The sequence below is a fragment of the Narcine bancroftii genome, chromosome 5 (genome assembly GCF_036971445.1).
Source record: "Narcine bancroftii isolate sNarBan1 chromosome 5, sNarBan1.hap1, whole genome shotgun sequence".
Classification (NCBI taxonomy): domain Eukaryota; kingdom Metazoa; phylum Chordata; class Chondrichthyes; order Torpediniformes; family Narcinidae; genus Narcine; species Narcine bancroftii.
The window spans coordinates 220,544,166-220,564,549 of record NC_091473.1 but is presented as its reverse complement, the minus strand read 5'-3'; the positions used below and the strand labels follow the sequence as shown (position 1 = coordinate 220,564,549).

The window sequence follows — 20,384 nt, the reverse complement described above, 5'->3', positions numbered from 1 at the left end:
TCCAAATCAGTAAATGGTTCTTCTAACTCCTGGATATCTGCATTCTCTAATATCGGTAAATTCAACTGTGATTTTAAAAAAAATGAATCGATCCAGTTTCTTGTTTTCCTTCAGATGTATATAACTTTTTATAAAAAGAGTAAAATTCATCATTAATCTCACAAGGTTTACGTAATAAGGGAATTCTGTCTAACAGCATTAATAGTCCTCGAAATCTGTTCTTTCTTTAATTACCACGCAGTACCTTATGTGCTTTCTCTCCCCATTCATAATACTTTTGCTTAATCCTATTAATCACACATTCAAATTGATAAGATTGCAAAGTATTATATTCCAATTTCAACCTAGATAATTTTATTTTCTGATCTTCTGTAGCATCTTTCTGAAATTCCTTTTCTAACTCAATCTGTTTCACTAATTCAAAACTCTGATTTAATAGATTCTTCTTTATTATTTGTCCTCAAATAGGCTTTCATAGCATCCCATAATACAAACTTACTTTGAACAGAATTAGAATTTTCTTTGAAAAAAAATTAATTTGTTTTTATAACCATTCCTTTGATCAGGTTGTCACTCTATCTTATTTTTCAGCTCCATTTCGTCACTAGAGATCCTCCTCACCACAGAGGAGGTGTAATCATTGAATTTATGGATGGGAACACGGTTTTATTCACCGAGTTATCGAAAAGGATATCATGACGATGAAAGGCGTCCAGAAAAGATACACAGAAACATTACTGAGACTTGCAGGCTACTATTTTTGATAGAGACTGGACAGATTAGAACATATCCCTGAATAATAGGAGGTTGAGAGGGTAACTTCAGAGACTTGTATAATCATAAAGGGCAGAGTTAAATTAAATAGTAATAAACTTTCTTACAAGTTAATCTAAAACGAGAGGAGATGCATTGAAAGTGAAGGGATAAATCCGTAAAGGATTCTGAAGGGCACTTTGTCGTACTGTGTACTGGATATATCGAAATAAATATCACAGGAAATGGTGCAGGCAGTTATAATTGTAAAATTTTAAAAAGCAGTAGACAGTTTTATCTATGAGTAGCATTTTGACAGATTTGCACTGAACGCAAGCAAATGGGACTACTTTAGGGAGACAACTTGGTCGGCATGAACAAATTGTGCTGAAGATATTGTTTCTGTACTGCAAAACTGTGGTGCTGTGATTCTTTATGTCTTTATTTAGAAAACATTTGCTGTTAATAACAATGTATTTTACCAGTTCAATTATTTTTTTTTATTTTCAAGTGAATCTAGTAGCGATTGTGATCCTGTCCTGAGGTAAATGCGGTCTCTCATCGTGCACCATACACTATCTGGTGGCTATGGCAGCATCGGATCTATTATCCATAATCACTGAGGTCTTTCTCTGGATGATCAGTTATTATTACTTCCCTGGGAGTTTCTTGGATATCACCCCAGTGTGCAATGTTATCCTTGTCCTGAGTCGCGCAAGTACCAATTCTTCTGTTTGGTTCACCGTAGCCTTCACCTTTGATCAATTTGTAGTCATTTGTTGTCAGAAACTTAAAGTGAAGTATTGCACAGAGAGAACGGCGATTGTCGTACTTGGGACCACAGGATGTCTCCTCTTCGTAAAAAACATTCCCTGGTATTTTACACTGAAATCTTGGACAATCATCAATAACGTTTCCGTGGGGCTGTTACAATAAGCCAGGTTATTATTCTGAGCTGGGGTGGGTGGGATTTGATTGGTTTGATACCGTTTTAATGCCTTTACTCCCATTTGCCTTAATATTATTATTCAACGCACTGACAGTCAGACACATTATAGTGGCCAGCCGAGTGCGCGAAGAGCTAAAGAGAAAAGGAAATACAGATAATCGCAATGACCCGGAGATGGAAAGCAGAAAAAAGTTTATCATTTTGCTCTTTGCCTTATCCGGGAGCTTCATACCATTGTGGATGGTATATGTCCTTTATTTCATCTATTATACAATTACAGGAAAAGATCGTAGTGATTTTAACGAATCCGAGAATATATTCCGTCAAGCTGGAACTTTACTCCTGAATTTAAACTGTTGCATAAACACATTCGTCTAAGTGGTGACTCAATCTAAGTTCAGAGATCAACTCTGGGATGCGGTGAAATATCCAATCATTTCATTTGTTCAATGGTGTAATAGTAGCTGCGAGAGGATGATACAGAAACCATGAAGGAGAAAGTTCCATCACCTCTAAGCGAAAGATTCGAACGTGCAGCGTCAGTGTTCTGGGACCTGTTGAAAGAACTGCAGAGAATTATCCCACGACAAAAGGGTATGGGCATAGTACTGCTGAATGGGATTACCATAAATACGTAATTGTGTATCAGTGTGGAGGTGGGGCGGCAAATTGTCTGCTTTATTATATTGGATTCTATTACTATAATTATCAAAACAAAGATCTAGTGTAATGTTGAACTGAACCGGTCAAATTAATGAAGCTGCTCTCATAAAAATGATAATGCTTATTGAACACCTTCCACAAATGAAATGTCTCAAATTAACTCAATGTTAAAACCCTTCAAAATTAAGAACACGGTCTCAATTTTCAACTCTTAATTTTAAAAAGGGTTTTGGTCGCGAAAAACAGTATAACGAGGACAGCCCGTCAATGCATCTTGTTCGTTCTTTTCGGAGCTTATTTTCACACCATTTAAGATCAATAATAATCGTCATCGTTCCTGAAGTAACTCTCAAAAGCACCACAGCTCACTTGTCAAGTGTCTCAAAACATAAAGTACGTCAACCCCAAGTAGAACGGGCAAAAGGAAAAACTTCAATATTGCATTGGAAATTAAAAATACAGAAAAAAAAACCAGATCGCTGATATGTAAAGCTCTACGAACCAATACTACAAAGAACGTTTAAATATCAGAAATTGATTCAAATTTTAGTCGACCAATTTAGAGCATTAGCATAGTAAATATTTAAAACGAATGCAACAAATGGGACCAAGAAAAAAAATCTCAGTGTGAGAGCAGCTTGTAGTCACCCAACAATAATTCAGAACATCAGGCTAAAACAATTATCCTCACTTCCCTCACCCAGAAAGACAATGAAACCAGAGAGAAAAGCAGTATATATTTATTGAAATTAATATGTCATGGCACATCTGCCGAACCACCTCAAAATAACAGATATCAATAAAAAAAAACAATTTTTAAAATTATTCATTAACTATTGATGATGTAGTGGAACATATGCCAGAGCCATCGAATCATAGAGCACCTTACATAGCTGCAGCACATCCAAATGACGATGTAACTCAAAATAATTCAGCAACTCAGAATTCAAATATCACAGCAGATGCTTAATTTCAGCCACATTAAATGTCAAATATCCATCAAACATCCCAAAATAAGATATCAGCTGGAGAAATGAAACATCTGAAGTTGCACATCTTGGCACAGTTTAAAAAAAAACAGCCCAGCTCAGTTTCATTCAGGTAACACTAATTAGTCAGATCATCCTTTGTGCAAGCGACCTGGACATGTAAGAAGGTGAGGTCCTTCTGGACAGAACTAGGCAAAGTCTCAGGGAAAATTATAGGTAAAGAATTCCCACAGGACCCTGTGGAGTCACGTGATGGAGTAGAGGTTAGTAGGGTAAAACCAGCCCTCTCCATAAAAAAGAAAAAATGTCAGAAAAGAGAAAGTTCAACAAATATAAGAAATAGAAGATAAAGTTGCAGAGAAGAGAAAGAAGATGGCACCTAAGAAGGAAAAAGTAAAAACAACGAGAAAAAAAGAAGAAAAGTCACTCGAAAAGAAAGAAGACCTTACCTGCACGAAGGAACAGGGAGTCATGGTGGCAAAGAATGTCCGTTCTCCAAGGTTAGTGCCAGCCCTGTGGAGTCACAACCCCCAGACCCGTGGACTGCAAACAAAACTGCGCAATCAAAGGTAAAAGAACACCAACGGGAGGGGGGCTCAGCCGAGGAGTGGGCAACATTGGGGTGACCAGCTGAGGGACGCCCGACATCAGGGCTCTCAGTTGGAAAATAAGGAAGGCAGCAGGAGAGGGAGTGAGGTACCAGGTGAGAAAGAAAGTCGAAGGGGTGTATGGCAAAAGGAGCAGCAGCAGGAGGCCCAAAAGATGAGCAGACCAGAAGGGGAGGATCAGCAGCAAGAAGCCTAGCAAAGTGATACAAGCAACTCATCCAGAAAATCAGAAGAGATACAATACAAAGAGGAGAGAAGAAGATACAAATACAGGTACAAACACAGAAGAAGAGGAAGAAGAAGACCAAGGACTTCACAGAGAAATAGAAGGTAAAACAGCTTTTTTTGAAGAATAAATGACTGCATTAAAAGAATAGTTTTCATTAGAATGTAGTGCAATTAAAAGAATAATGAAAAGAACAGAAGATAAAATGCAAAGATTAGAACCAGTCATGACAAAAATAGGGAAAAGAGTAGAAAATATGGAAGAATGAGAAATGGCTGTAGAAATGGAAGTAAACAGCAAGAGGAAAATTTGAAGAAAGTGACAAAAAAAATTTAAAGAGACACAAGATTTGTTATCTCAGAAAATTGATATGTTGGAAAATTATAGTAGGCAAAAAAACATAAAAATAGTGGGCCTGAAGGAAGATGAAGAAGGCACAGACATGAAGGAATTTATAAAAGGATGGGTCTTGAAGGTCCTGGAAAAGACAGAAATGCAGGAAGAAATGGAAATAGAAAGGGCACACAGAGCACTAGCTCCGAAACCGCAGACACATCAAAAATCAAGATCCATCTTAGTAAAATTTTTTAGATATATAACAAGAGAAAATATACTGGAGTGGGCAAGGAATAAAATTAGAGAAGATAATAAATCATTTGAATACAAGGGTCAAAAAATATTCTTTTTACCCAAACATAAGTTTTGAACACTTAAAGAAGAGGAAGAATTTAATACAGCTAAAAAGATTTTATGGAAAAAAGGTTATAAATTCATGTTAAGACATCTAGGGGTGCTTAAAATATTTATACCCGGGATGCAAAACAGGCTGATCTCAGATCTGGAGGTCGAACAAGAATTCGCAGAGCATTTGCAAGAAAGAAGGAGAGATGAAGGGATGTAATAAGAATGAAGAACGGCAATAAAATATATATAAAGATGTAAAAACAATGTATATATAAAGAAATAAAGAGGGAAAAAAGGGAAGGAAGGAAGTAAAGGGATGAAAAGGAGAGAGCTTTTTACATGTGTAAAAAAGTATTTTCTGGGGTGGGGTTCGGGGGAAGAGAATAACTGTCACTGCAAAATTAGTTGACGCTTGTGAGCAAGATCACAATCCAAATGGAAAGAGGAGTTGTGGTTGCCCGGCAAGGGATAAGGGGCAACTCAGATAAGGGGGGACTTGGGGTTAAGGTAATATTGTGTGTAGGAATTGTTGGAGTATTTATGTTTTAAATGTGTTGTCATGCATTGAGTTTAAAGAGAGAAAACTGAGAGATTAAAATGGGGAAAAGGTGGATGGCAGTGGTGAGGAAGCTGAAATTAGATGTAAACAAGTTATAAGATGAGCACGTTGGACTATATGACTATAAACATTAATGGATTGCATAAGCAAATTAAAAGGAAGAGGCTATTAAATTTGCTGAAAAAATAAAAAAATAGATATAGCATTTCTACAGGAAATGCATCTAACTGAAGTGGAACATAACAAATAAAAGAGAAACTGGGTAGGACACTCAGCGGCAGACCTGTAGCTATATTAATTAATAAAAATGTACCAATCAAAATAGAGGAGGAAATAATAGATCCAGCAGCGAGGTATGTAATGATAAAGTGTCAGATATACTCAGAAGTTTGGAATTTGTTCAATATATATTCACCTAATCAGAAGGATCAAAAATTTATGCAGGATATCTTTTTGAAGATTGTGGATACACAAGAAAATATATTGATAGGAGGGATTTTAACCTTAATTTGGATCCAATGTTGGATAACACTGGACAAAAGACAAGCAAAAAGAATAAAGTAGCCAAATTTATGGTTAAATCAATGCAGGAAATGAAACTTATGGATATATGGAGGAGGAAGCACCCAAGAGAGAAGGAATATTCATATGATTCCAGTAGGCATAAAACATACTCAAGGATTGATACATTTTTGTTGTTAGCCCATATTCAAGGGAGAGGTAGGAAAACTGAGTATAAAGCTAGACTACTATTAGATTATTCACCTCTAATATCAGCAATAGAACTGGAGGACATCCCACCAAGAACATATAGATGGAGGTTAAACTCCATGCTACTTAAAATGCAGGAATATAGAGAGTTTATTGAATGTCAAATTAAAACATATTTTGAAATAAACACTGAATCAGTGAAAGACAAATTTATATTACAAGATGCAATGAAAATCTTCATTAGAGGACAGATAATAAATTATGTAACTAAGATGAAAAAGGACAACAATCGGGAAATAGAACAGTTGGAAACGGAGATAGTAAGTACAGGAATGGAACTAGTAAAAAGGGATGATATAACGAAAAAGAGAGAATTGGCGGACAAAAAAATAAAATACGAAACATTACAAATGTAGAAGGTGAAGAAGAACGTAATGAAAATAGAGCAAAACTATTATGAACTGGGAGAAAAAAAACACATACAATATTAGCCTGGCAACTTAAAACTGAACAAGATAAAAGAACTGTACTCTCATCAAGGAAAAAGGACAAACAAATTATATTTCACCCAATAGAGTTAATGAAAACATTAAGGAATTTTATGAACAATTATACCAAATTGAGAACGAGGGGAAAGATGATAAAATAGAAGAATTTTAGCAAAAATTGAACTGCCGAAATTGCAAGAACAAGACCAAAACAAACTGATAAAGCCATTTGAGATAGAGGAAGTACAGGATATATTAAAAAAAAGCTGCCGAACAATAAAACACCAAGAGAGGATGGATTCCCAATAGAATTCTATAAAACATTTAAATTGCTATTAATTCCTCCTCTCCTGGAAGTAATGAACCAGGTAGAAGAAACAAAAAACTTGCCAGATTCATGTAAGACAGCAATAATTAGAGTAATACCAAAGACGGGGAAGGATCCATTAACACCAGCATCATATAGACCAATATCTCTACTTAACTCAGATTATAAAATAATAGTGAAATTATTAGCAAACACATTGGCTGATTGTGTACCAAAAATAGTAAAACAAGATCAAACTGGATTTATTAAAAGAAGGACAGTGGATTATGACTGTAAACGTTTAATCTAATTCATGCAGTTCAAAGAAATAAGAAGCCAACAGTGGCTGTTGCTTTAGAAGCAGAAAAAGCCTTTGACAGAGTAGAGTGGAACTATCTATTTAAAGTATTACGGAGGTTCAATCTACCATAAAAATATATTAATTGGATTAAAGCATTGTATAATGGACCATTGGTGAATGGATATGTATCAAGCCAATTTAAATTAAGTAGGTCAACTAGAAAGGGGTGTCCATTATCCCCCTCATTGTTTGCCTTAGCAATAGAACCATTGGAGAACTGATAAGAACAGAAAAATAAAATAAAAGGGATAAAAATAAAGGAGAAGGAGCATAAAATCAGTTTATTTGCAGATGATATCATAGTATTCCTAACAGAACCAGAAATATCAATAAAAGAAAATGAAGGTGTATGGAGAAATATCAGGGTACAAGATCAATGGAAATAAAAGTGAAGTGATGCAAATGAGTAACGTGGATAATACAGAATTTAAAAAAGAATCACCATTTAAATGGCAAGCACAAGCAATCCGATATCTCAGTATCAGGTTGGATAATAACTTAAGCCACTTGTACAAACTAAATTATCAGCCACTAATAAAGAAATTGCAGGAAGACTTTGAAATAAGTATTGTATCCCTTTTAATGTAATTTGCCCTCCCTATTAACGTGAGTAGTAATTCTTTCCAATGTTCTATCATTACCAATGCCCTTAACAGTGAAATTCTTCAATGAACTAAAGAGAATAATAAGGAAATTCTTGTGGAAAGGAGGGAAACCAGGGTAGTGTTAGATAAATTAACAAGGTGGTTTGCAGTTACCAAACTTTAAAATTATTATAGAGCCGCACATTTAAGGTATTTATCAGATTCTTACCAGACTGGACTAAGATAGAATTAGATAAAATAGGGGAGAAGGTACCGGAACATATACTTTATAAATGGGATGAGAATCTGGTGCAATAAAACAGCTCACCAGTATTGCATCATTTACTTAATATATGGAAGAAGATCCACTTAGAAAGGAACAAAAAATGAATGACCAAATATCAAAATTGTTATTGACACAGAACCTACTAATTCCTTTTACGATAGATAACATTTCCTTTTGAGAATGGGAGAGAAAAGGAATCAAAAGAATAGAAAATTGTTTTTTGGGAAATAATTTATTAACATTTGAATAATTGAAGTAGAAATATGGAATAACTCATGGTACAATGTTTGAATATCATCAACTGAAAGCTTATTTAAAAGATACATTGGGAAACAGATTGAGATTACCAGAAGGAAGCAGTTTTAAATATGTGCTTACAGACACAGTAATAATTAAAAGATTTATAACAAACATGTACATTAAGCTGCAACATAAGGAAAATGATGAAATAAACTATAAATCTTAACAGAAGTGGGAAAAGGATTTAAACATAAAGATAAAAAATGAAGTATGGGAAATGTTATGTTCTGGAACTATGAAGAATACAATAAACACAAGGTTATGCATGATACAGTATAATTGGTTGCACAATATCACTCCTCAAAAATGAAAAGAATGGGATTCAACATTATCAGATAGATGTTTTCACTGTAAGAAGGAAATGGGAACAACCGCACATGCAATTTGGGCATTTACGAAAATGAATATGTTTTGGGAGGAATTAAATCAGATATTAAATAAAATCACAAAAAATAACACACCAAAAAATCCAGAGATCTTTCTTTTAAGTAACGTAAGAAGTAAAGAATTAGGCCTCAAATTGGATAAATCGCAATAAAGATTCATTATGATAGCCTTAGCAATAGCAAAAAAATGTATAATGTCAACTTGGAAAATGGAAGAGAGCTGGAGAATACAGCAATGGTACATAGAAATTAATAAATGTATTCCATTGAAAAAATAATCTATAATTTAAAAAATAAAGTCACATTGTTTGAACAAATTTGGGAACCATACATGGAACATAACAGAGAGAGCTTGCCTCGGACCTCCATCCCCTAAAATGATAAGAAGACAAAACGACTAGATTCAGTGTGTAACAAATTGATCATGCATTTTTCTTGTTTATTTTCCTTTGTGTGAAGATATTGTTTAATGGTTTTATTGTATTGTATATGTTGAATATTTATGGGTTTTGGAGGGGATGGGAAGTGGGGAGGGAGGGAAAGGGGGGAAAAAGGGAGAAAATGACACTGTGTATATTTATTGAGAAATATTTGTACATATTTTGGTTGATATGGTTAACAGTGTGAAAAATTTAAAAAATAAAAAAAATACATCCAACATGTCTCAGTGAAAAAGCTACTAGGATGGAGCAAACTTGAAGGAGAGAATTTAAAAAAATACTGATCATCCTAAATATAAATCTAACAGCAAGAATCAGTATAACAAATACAGTGAGGAGGAGTGAGGAAGAGAGATACTAACAAAGGAACAAATAGCATTTGTTATAATGGGATTGTAATTTGATAGCTACCACTGAGTAAAAGGAAATACTTTTGACAAAATATTTCACTTGCACATTAAGTAATACATGTGCCTATAAATTGGACTGCATGGTTGGTATAGCGATTAGCACAACACTTTTACAGCTTTTAGTGATCGAGACCTGTGTTTGAATCCTGTGCTGTCAGGAGTTTGTACTTTCTCCCTGTGCCTCAGTAGTTTACCCTGGAGGCCCAGGTTTCCTCCAACTGTTTGAAATGTACTGGGGGGGGGGGGGGGATGGTGGTGGGGAAGTAGGTTAATTGTGTGGAAATTGGGAGACGTACTAGTGGGACGAAATTGGCAGTTAATTTGTTGTGTTTAAATTTAAAAAAAACACAGCATGACCACAGGCAAAGTAATTTTGGTGGCAGGTTACTGAAGGGAAAATGAACCATAGTAAACAAGTAGAAGTAGAAAAAATATACAGAAATGCTGGAGGAAATCAGCTGGTCTTGCAATGTCCAGAGGAGGTAAAGATATATAACATTTTGTGCTTCAGCCCTTCATCAAGGTAAAAAGGGCACAGGCCCGAAATGTCAGTTATATATCTTTACCTCCTGTGGGTGCTGCGAGAACCACTGAGATCCTATAGCTTTTCTTTATTTTTACTACAATCACAGTGTCTGCAGGTTTTCATGTTTTACTCCATGTTTAATAATGACAGTAGTGGGTCTGTGGCCATTTGATCGACCTCTCAGTGAAGAATATCAAAAAGACAACATCTTAAAATTAAGATTTTTTCTCTAAAAAATGGACAAAATAAGTATTAAGAAACCAAGGCAGCCAATAACAAAAATGGAAGAAGCTTCTACTCAGCCAGGAACATGGAGCAAAAGCCAAAAAGAGAGTGGTGCAAAAGTGACTTTGGGCCCAGGGGACCCTGGCAGAGCTGGGGAGTCAGGACAATAATCAAATATTATCCTGGAGAAAATGGAAAATCGAAAATGTAATGAGAGACATGACTGAAAGGATAACTGAAATTAAAGAAATCGATGAAGACTTAATGTAAAGAATGAACCAAGCAAAAGAAGACTTGGTAAAAACACAGGATAAATTAAAAGCTTTGGAGAAAGATGCAAAGCAATGGGTGTCAGACAGACAAGGTCTGTTGGACAAGATTGACCATATGGAGAATTTTAGCAGACAAAATAATATTTAAATTATTGGACTGAAAGAAGGAATCAAGGGAAGAGATCTGGTGAACTTCTTCAAAACATGGATCCCACAAGTGCTGAGAGAAGACAAATTCAGAGAAAAATTGCATATTGAAAGGGCTCACCTGACCTTCGGTCCCCGAAGATCTGGTGATCAGTGACCACAACTGGTCCTGGTAAGACTTTTGAATTACTGGGAATGGGAAACAATTCTGGGAGCAGCATATGAATACTCTAAGTAAAATAATGGCATGCTGGAAATTGACCATGAAAAAGTGCTATTCTTCCAAGATTTTAGTCCTGGTTTGATTAAGCAAAAGAAGGAATGTGATGATGTAAAAAGGCAATTGCATTTCAAAAACTAGAAATATCCAATGATATACACTGTGACTGTGAGAGGCGAAGCAGCAGAAGGTAATCTATAATTTTTCAAGACTAAGAAAGTGGTGGAAGACTTCCTGCGAGGTTTATGAAAAGACTAAGGTTGCCAAAGAAGACCATGAAGAATGTTTACAATGGGACTAAGTAAAAGTTGTATTTAAAATAAAATATTTTGTATTTATTGTTGAAAAGTAAATTTTATTGAAATGTTTTCAGAGAGTTCAGAAAATTGGGAAAAGTAGTAGCAAAGTGAAGACTTGGTCCAAGGGGGAGAATGGTGCCCAGAGAAGTGTATCTATAAAAGATGGAGTTCTTCATCCTTGAGAGATTCCTTGGGCTTGTTTCATGGCTTTTGGGATTTCCTGTTTACGTCACAAGTCAGGGCAAGGACACTATGTTTTTTTGAAAGGGGAATGATCACTATTATTTAAACAATCAAAAAGGCTTTTATTGTTCAACAATATTTGTTTAAAAAATCAATATGGATGGAATGTTAAAATTTATTAGTCTTAATGTTAATAGGATAACTGGAATAGTGGAAAGGAGGTGGGTTTCGGCATACATAAAAAATTAAAGACAGATATAGTCTTTCTATAAGAAACACCTCATTAAATCAGAACATTCTAAATTAAAAAGAGGATGGGTGTGATAAGTAACATCATCTACATTTGGCTCAAAAGCAAAATAAAGTAGCGTTCCTAATTAAAAATAAATACCAATAATAATAGAAGATACACTGACTGATCAAGCCAGAAGATTTGTATGACATATTGTAAAATTTATGCAGAATTATGGACATTTATGAATATAATGCATCAAATTATGATGATGAATCCTTTATGAAGAATATCTTTGTAAAAACAGCAGATGGAAGACAAAATATACTGGTTGGAGGAGACTTCATTTTCTGTCCAGATGCAATATTGGATAAATCAGCCAGAACAGTGACAAGGGCAAAAGATGCAAAAATGACACTATCATTTATGAAGGATTTAAATTTGATTCAATATATAGAGGCAGCTTAATCCCTTAGAAAGAGACTATTTGTTCTACTGAAGGATATATAATTCACAAGGATTGAATTGTTTTTAATGTCTGCGCAGTTAAAAAGTAGAGTGTGTATAGATGGCGTCCCAATACCACACTTTTGTGAATTTATTAAGAGACAGATAGAAATATTTTGTGAATCTAATCTCCTTTCTACTGATAATTGCTTTTTAATATGGGATAGTCTTAAAGCCTAAGAGGACAAATTATTTGTTATACAAAAAAAAATCTTAAGAAAGAAGCTACAGAGCTGGATGGTCTAGAGAAAGATAGATGGAATCAAATATTTAGGAATAATGACAGATAATAATTTATAGAACTTACATAAATTTAATTACACTCTTAGGAAAAATAGAGAAATATTTACAGAAATGGAAAACCCTGCTGATTAGTGGGAAGAATAAATGGTATTAAAATGAAGATAATGCCAAGATTACAGCATCTTTTCAATTGTTGCCTAGTGCCCGACCAAAACAATTATTTAAATTATTGAATAATTACATAAAGCAATTCCTATGGAATAACAAAGTGCCGAGAATTTCATTGGAAAAGTTAACATGGGATTATAAACTGGAAGGACATCGGACTTTAAGAAATACTATTTATCAGCACAAGCAAGATTTTTATCATTCCTTTTTAAAAAAGACATTCCCCTTTCTTGGATCTAAATGGGATCGAATGCAATAAGAAACAACAAAGGATTTTATTTATAAACATAAAAGACAGATGACCCTATATTATTACATATGATTAGAATATGGCACAAAATAAATGAGTATACTGGGGGACAACAAGCAGGTGTATCATTAAGAACACCCTTGAGTAAAACTATTACTGCCTCTGAATCTGGGTAACAAAATACTGAATTCATTGTATGATAAAGGATTAAGATATATTGATGATTGTTATGTGGTGGGATCATTCATATCTTTTAAACAATTATGAAATAAATATGGAGTAGCTAATGGGACTTTCTTTTGTTTTCTCCAGCTAAGGTCATTCCTAAGAGAAGTGAAGTGGAACGAATTGAAATTAGTGAAGTGGAACGAATGATTTGGCAGGGGAATACACTTAAATGTATAACCAAGATGCACTACACTCTCCAAAATAAAAGTGCGAAACTAGGTTTACAGAGATCGAGAGAGATGGGAGTTGTATCTAGGTGTTGCAATAATGGAAAGATGGTGGTTTGATTGATGTTTGGATAGCATGACGTCAATTATAAGTTTATGATGGACATAAAAAAAGTATTAAAGGAGGGCATATACAAGTGCTTCCACCACAGGTGGTCTGATTAGGATCAGACATAAGCTATATTTGTGATGCAGTGCCAAAATGCTAGTCTGATAAATTTATGAACAGCTAATTGGAGATCTCTAACAATAATAATTTGGAATATATAAGGGTGATAGAGAGATTAGTGACTTGGAGCTTGAAGTCAAAAACTTCCAGAAGATGGTGGAGATCACTCTCCAGTCTGAATTGAAAGACACTGAGCCTCCAGTAGTAAATATCTCCAGTGAAATATGCTAGTCCACAAATATTGATGCACCAGCACCTCTACTTCTTGAAAAGCCTGAGAAAATTTGGCAAGTCACCTGCCTTCCTCACAAATTTCTACAGTTGCCCCATTGAAAGTATTCTGTCAGGGTGCATCACCACATTGAACAAGAAATGCTTTGCCAAAGATCACAGGAATGCGTAGAAGGTTGTGAACTCAATTCAGTCCAACATACAACTCCTGCCCCTTCAATGACTTCATCTATTCTTTCTGCTGCTTCAGAGAAGCAATGAACATACCAAGTCTCATTGCATCCATCATATACTCTCCACCTTCTATTGGAAGGGAGATTCACAAGTGTGATATTGCACACCAAAAAGTTGAAGGAGAGTTTCTTTCCTGCTGTTATTATACTCTTGAACAACCTCCAAAACAATGAAATTAATTAACCTTTGCTCTGTAACACTGATACCTGTCACTCTACTGCCCCACATTGTGATTTCTTGCTGTACTAGTCTGGGATGTGTAATTACTCTGCTCACACCCTTGGTATAAAGGGACAATAAACTTAAACTTAGAGTAATTCAGAAATAGTGCATGTAGCTTAGGAGAAGTAGTTGTGGGGTGAGGGAATGAGACTCCTCAGACGTTAAAAAGTGACATTAACTGCTTTATTTAATCACTTTTAAATTAATCAATGATTTTTTTTCATCCTTCTTCAGTATAAAAATTAAAATAAATGCAGTTAGGATTTAATGACAAATTTCAAACAAACACCATTGTGGTGTCATATTAGTTGCAGAGAAGCAGCTTGTAAAAGTTTGGTTATGCATTGATTTAACTGCACATGCGTAATTGAAGTTGCAATCCATTTTTCCAAATAAAAGTGCCAAGATAGGCAGTTGCTTCTATCTCAAGAAGCTCCCATGTGATGAAGCTTTTTAATTCTGTGTGGCTTTTGGATAAATGTCCCTCTTTGGGCCACCTGCAGTGGCTCAGTAAGTAGAGCTGCCTCATAGAGCCAAGGACCAGCTGTCTGACATTTGCAGGTTCTCCATGAGTCTGTATGTGGTTTGTCTGGGTATCCCGAGGATATGCAGATTGGATGACTGATTCGCTGCTCTAAATTGCCCCTCACAAAGGTGAGCAGTAGACTTTGGGAGGGCGAGAAAAGAATATTGCTGAGCATGGGAGGAAAATATGGGATTTATGTCAGATTAATGTAACTAGTTGGTCGATGGATGACTTTTCTGTGCTATATCTCTATGAAACGCCATTTGAAATGTCTTTGCTGGCGGAGCTACTATAAAGGCAATGATGTAACGGCAGCATTACTGCTGGTGCGGCTCTGCAGAGAATCGCCGCAGGGTTGAACTGCCCAGTCTGACTGCCGTCAACTCTATACAGGTTTTAAACAGCCTGTTAAAGGAACCAATGGTGGTATTATTTAAAATCCTGCCATCGCGGGGTCTAGACGCAAGATGGCGCACACCTATGATCGGCAGCTGTCACGACAGGTTCCATACTCCAGGTAAGCAGAGGACTGCATAGGGCACCAGAAAGTGGAAGAACACCCCACTTGAGAAGCAGAGGAGATGACCCATGGCACGGTGACCATGGCGCCGGACCAGTGAGGGGGCTCTCTCTGCAGCTGAGGACACAGGTGGCGGGGCTGTTGCTGACTCAAGGTGAGGAACCCATGGAGGCTGCGGACTGGTGGAAGCTGTGGTCAAAGGATTCACAGAAGGCTGCGAATTGCTCATGGCTGGTTGAAGGGGTACCAGGTATTGGAACTGGGATGTGAGAGGGTGCTGAGAGCGCTGAAAATTTCCTAGTCATGTTGGAGGTTTGGATCTGGAGCTCGGGTTGCTGGTGGTTCAGACTGAAGTTTATGGGGCTATGGAGGATGCATGGGGACAATTCACAGACACTCAGTTTCGGGGGGGTGGGAAAAGCCTCTTTTGCTTCTCTTTCTCTGACGAAGAGGTGCCCGGGGTTGTGGTGTTATTTCAATAATTTCAAGATAGTATATAACTCTAACTATTGAATTATCAAGAGCTACTCTGTGGATCTACAGCGGAATGTTATATTGAGTTTCTAAATAGCAGGAGTTACTGCATTATTTTGAAGCTAATTCTTGATCTGCTCCACTGGTTTACATTTTCCATGCCCCGTCAGCTTTCCATAAAGATGGGAAGTGTTTCATGAGTTAAAATAGTTGTACTTTTACACGTTAATCACACATTCTAACGTGTACCTTCATTGTAAAGATTTTAATGTTATTTTTATTTTGATATTTTGTAGGTCTGATTTGACGTTTCATTTAAAAGTGTATGGTAATTATGACTCGGTGAATTGGTAACATTTTACTTTATATTGGATACATGCCTTAGGATATTTGAATTATATGCTTCTTTAATGTGCCTTCTAACTCTCAGATAAAATATTGTTTACAACTTCTGCCTGGGACTGGCTTTGGACGTGTTCAATTAGTTTCATCGACTTCGTCAGTAGATGTTCCAATAGTACACCAAACGGTATTAACGTCGTATTTGTTTAGGTAAGAACCGATGCATAACTTTGTGGCCTAACAAATGTATTATTTAGCTACCCTGCTACGTCGGCACAGCCACGGTATTTCTGAGCTCTATACTGTTTTCAGTAACTGCATAAGGTTCTGTTTGTTTAATGTATCGGGAATGCAAGAATAGATTGAAATCCTTGTGAGGTACGAAGCTTTATTTTGATTGCAGGTCCCATGGTCTTCGTCGTAGATGAACTAGTTTGTGTCATTTGAAGTCTGTTTAATTTTAATCATTAGTTCGAGGGACTTTACTTCAAGGTTTCCTTTGGGATTACGTCAATCTCTCTTTCCCTCTGAGGGCTGATATTTTATTTGATCACACCTCGTTGTCAAATTAATTATTTAAATTGCGCCTGACGATAAAGATTTCATGGCTCCTCGCGTCATTGAGCACATTTCACAACTCGAGAGATGGAAGATTTCACTAGTTCCTTCAGTTCTTCCCTGAGCTTTTTCTGGGTAATGGTGTAAAGGGCCGTGTTTGTACAGCAGCTCAACAGCTGCAGCATGAAACCTAGGTCTTGCACAAAAATAGGTGGACCGGTAAGCACAACGCGTACATAATACAACTGGACCCATAGGAAATACCCTGTGAACAGCGACCATAACAGGATGAAATTCGCCGAGATAGCATACAGCAAAGTGACGGATTTCCTGCGGCTCTCCATCTCTGGGTCTCGAAAACTCTCCCGACTGCTGGCACCTCGAAGTCTTCTGCGCACCCTGCTAGTCACCAGAATATGTCTTACAGTTAACCCATTGAGCAGCAAAATGAGGACAAATGGGATTGCCGGTGTGAAGATATGATGAACGAATGTGGCTGTTGCCCAGTTCTCTGATGTCAGAACACCTTCTCTTGTCAAACAAAACCAAGGGGAATTATCAACGAAATATTCACCTGTGAACATAAAATACCAGAAAATGTTCTTCGAAAAACTTAGCACGCTCACCGTTCCAAGTACAAACGTCGCCGTTTTCTCGGTGCAATAATTCCTTTTCATCTTCTGGTAACAAATGGCTACAAACCGATCGATGGTGAATGCGGCGGTGTACCAGACAGACCAATCTGTCACTGTATAAACAAGGACGGCGTGAATATTACACAAAGGGATGGACTTGAGGAAAGGGAAGTTGTACCTGAAGGCAGTTGGTATCTGCCTCATTATCAGATAGAAGAATAACGACCAGTAAATCCGCCGCTGCCATTGCAACGAGGTAAAGCGTGACACTCTTAGAGAGACCGCAGTTCCCTCAGGACAGGATCTTAATAGTCACTGATATCACTGTAAAAGAAGGAAAATAAATTATATTTCTGACGGTGAATAGAGTTCAGAAATAAACAGTAAACGACTGGATACTTTACGAATACCCAAAATCTAAAGGAAGTTCGAGCCATTTTTATGGAGTGTAACTGTGGGGAGAGTTGGTAACCAGAAACGAGCATTCTGCATAAAAGCATTTTCTAGCCATGCACAATGTCAAATGTCGTAGCCAGTGTATCCGGTTCCATCTCAACCGCGTTAGATACGCATCTTTCTAATAGCCAGGACTATGCACTGTGGAGTACTTCCAAAACAAATCCATGCGATTGATACCAACTCGATTGCCATAACTGCGGGAACTACAAGGATGTTTCCGTGTCCATTTTACTGTTATTTTAGAACATGTTCCATTAACCTTCATCCAAATGCTGAGCTTTATTCCATATAATTAACCAGTGCAGAGAGAAAGACATTTAAAATCTGGCGATGAATTTTGGGAGGAATCTGGGAAATTTATTGTTGGGAACAGACTGAGCTCTGTGGCATTTTTTGGGGTGTTGTTGACAAGTAAACTCACTAAAGATGTTCTCTGCTAGGTTGAAATTCATTTCTGTTCTTCTTTCGACATGGAGCATTAAGCTTTAGTAGCTCCAATCCACTTCTTCGCTATCTAACTAACCTCAAAATTCATCTTGTTTGGTTTGAGGGATTTTTTCTGTGAATATGAGCCATCGGCCACACAGCGCCTCCTCGTGAATCCTTATGCATGTCCATATGTAACATCAGAGTATTTGAAATTTGGTGAGGTCTTCATTGAGAAAATATGTCAGAATATATTCCAGATTGATGGCTTCAAACCACCATGCCCGGCAGATTTGTGTATGTGTGTAACTGACTCAATCGTTAGTCATTAGAAAAACTAAATAATGCGAAGACGAAAACTTAATTTACTCCAACTTTCAGAGCTTCAGTTAAATATGGAAAAGCAATGTTACTGATGTATGATTGGATCTTGCTAGATGGCTAACAAAGAGAACCAATAATTATGTATACATTCAGAGCTTTGGGTCGTTTATTCTAATAAAGTATTTTTCATACTGTTTTAATTGGTTCGTTTCAATTATGTATTATTTTCCTAATCCAGCCCATGTGATCTGTCGAACCCCTCTTTGAGATTGCATGGAAAATTTACTTCCTTGTCCTTTGATACTTGTCTCCCAATAATGTCACTCCTCATTTGTTGGATAAGGGCGCCCACACTACGGGTGCTCAGGCGGTCAAAAATGCCTTTACCCGGTCCACGTCATAGGTAAGCCATGCTTACAATTGCAGCTCGTTAAAAAATTGTATTAAGGCATTAGAGCTTTGGTAGGATGAACGGAACGTTCGGGAGGCTGAGGAGGTGCTAAACATAAATTACAAGGAAGGAGTCACACCCAGGAGACAGAAGGGAAAGGGTAAGGGAACAGTCAGTGGACGTAACCCTCAATAAAACGTATACCGTTTTACATACGGTTGAAGATGACCACATACCAGATACAAACACCGAAGGTAAGGCTTCTGGAACAGTGTGTGATCCTGTGGATAAGAAAGAGAGGGAGTCGAGGCCATATGCAGTGGTAAAGAGTTCATTCATGAGGGGAACGATGAGAAGTTCTGTGGATGAGATGACGAAACCGGATGATATTTTTCTCTTAGTGCCAGAGTCCGGGAGATCTTCTAAAGAGTTAGGGTGAAAGCCAGAATTCGTGGTAAATGTAGGGTCCAACGGCTTGGATAGTCACTCGTAAGTGACTTCAAACAGTGACCTGTGCAGTTGAAGGCTAGGACCTCCAGGATTATGATCCCAGTATTGTTACCTGTGCAACTTACCGATAAGGTAAGAAATAGAAGGATAATGCAGCATAATATGTGTTTTTTTTTGTTTTTTTTTAAATTTTTTATTTTTCACACCATAAATCACATTAGCCATGATATACACTTTTTCTTTTTCACACATATACAGTGACTTTTTCTCCCCCCCTCCTCCCTCCTCCCAGGCCACCCCCCCCCCCTCTCATCCATTTTATCTAGGTTGACAATGTTGTCATTCAACAAAAATACACCAGAAATTCTACTGAGTCCATTCTTTTCTTTCCTTCTCCTTCCATCAACTTAGGTAATGTTTGTCCCCGGTAGGTTTTCGCTATTGTATTTAATGTAAGGCTCCCATACTTGTTCGAATATTTCAATATTATTTCTTAAACTATATGTTATTTTTTCTAATGGAATACATTTATTCATTTCTATATACCATTGTTGTATTTTCAAATTATTTTCCAATTTCCAAGTTGACATAATACATTTTTTTGCTACGGCTAGGGCTATCTTAACAAATCTTTTTTGTGCATCCTCCAAATCAATTCCAAATTCTTTGTTTTTTATGTTACTTAGGAGAAAGATCTCTGGATTCTTTGGTATATTGTTTTCTGTTATTTTATTTAATATCTGATTGAGATCATCCCAAAATTTTTCTACTCTCTCACATGTCCAGATTGCATGAATTGTTGTTCCATTTCTTTTCTACATCGAAAACATCTATCAGATACTGTTGGGTCCCATTTATTTAACTTTTGCGGTGTAATGTATAGTCTGTGTAACCAATTATATTGTATCATACGTAGCCTCGTATTTATTGTATTTCTCATCGTTCCAGAACATAATTTCTCCCATGTTTCCTTTTTTATCTTTATATTTAAA

At 36.6% G+C, this 20,384-nt stretch overlaps 1 long non-coding RNA gene across 1 annotated transcript; it reads right to left on the bottom strand.

The window, feature by feature from the left end:
• Positions 1-1,909: 1,909 nt before the first annotated feature.
• Positions 1,910-17,509, bottom strand: LOC138764902 (uncharacterized). The gene is made up of 2 exons (XR_011358356.1): positions 17,334-17,509; positions 1,910-2,256 (listed from the first exon to the last, which is right to left on the bottom strand). It is a non-coding gene; the product is annotated as an uncharacterized lncRNA (long non-coding RNA).
• Between the last annotated feature and the right edge of the window lie 2,875 nt (positions 17,510-20,384).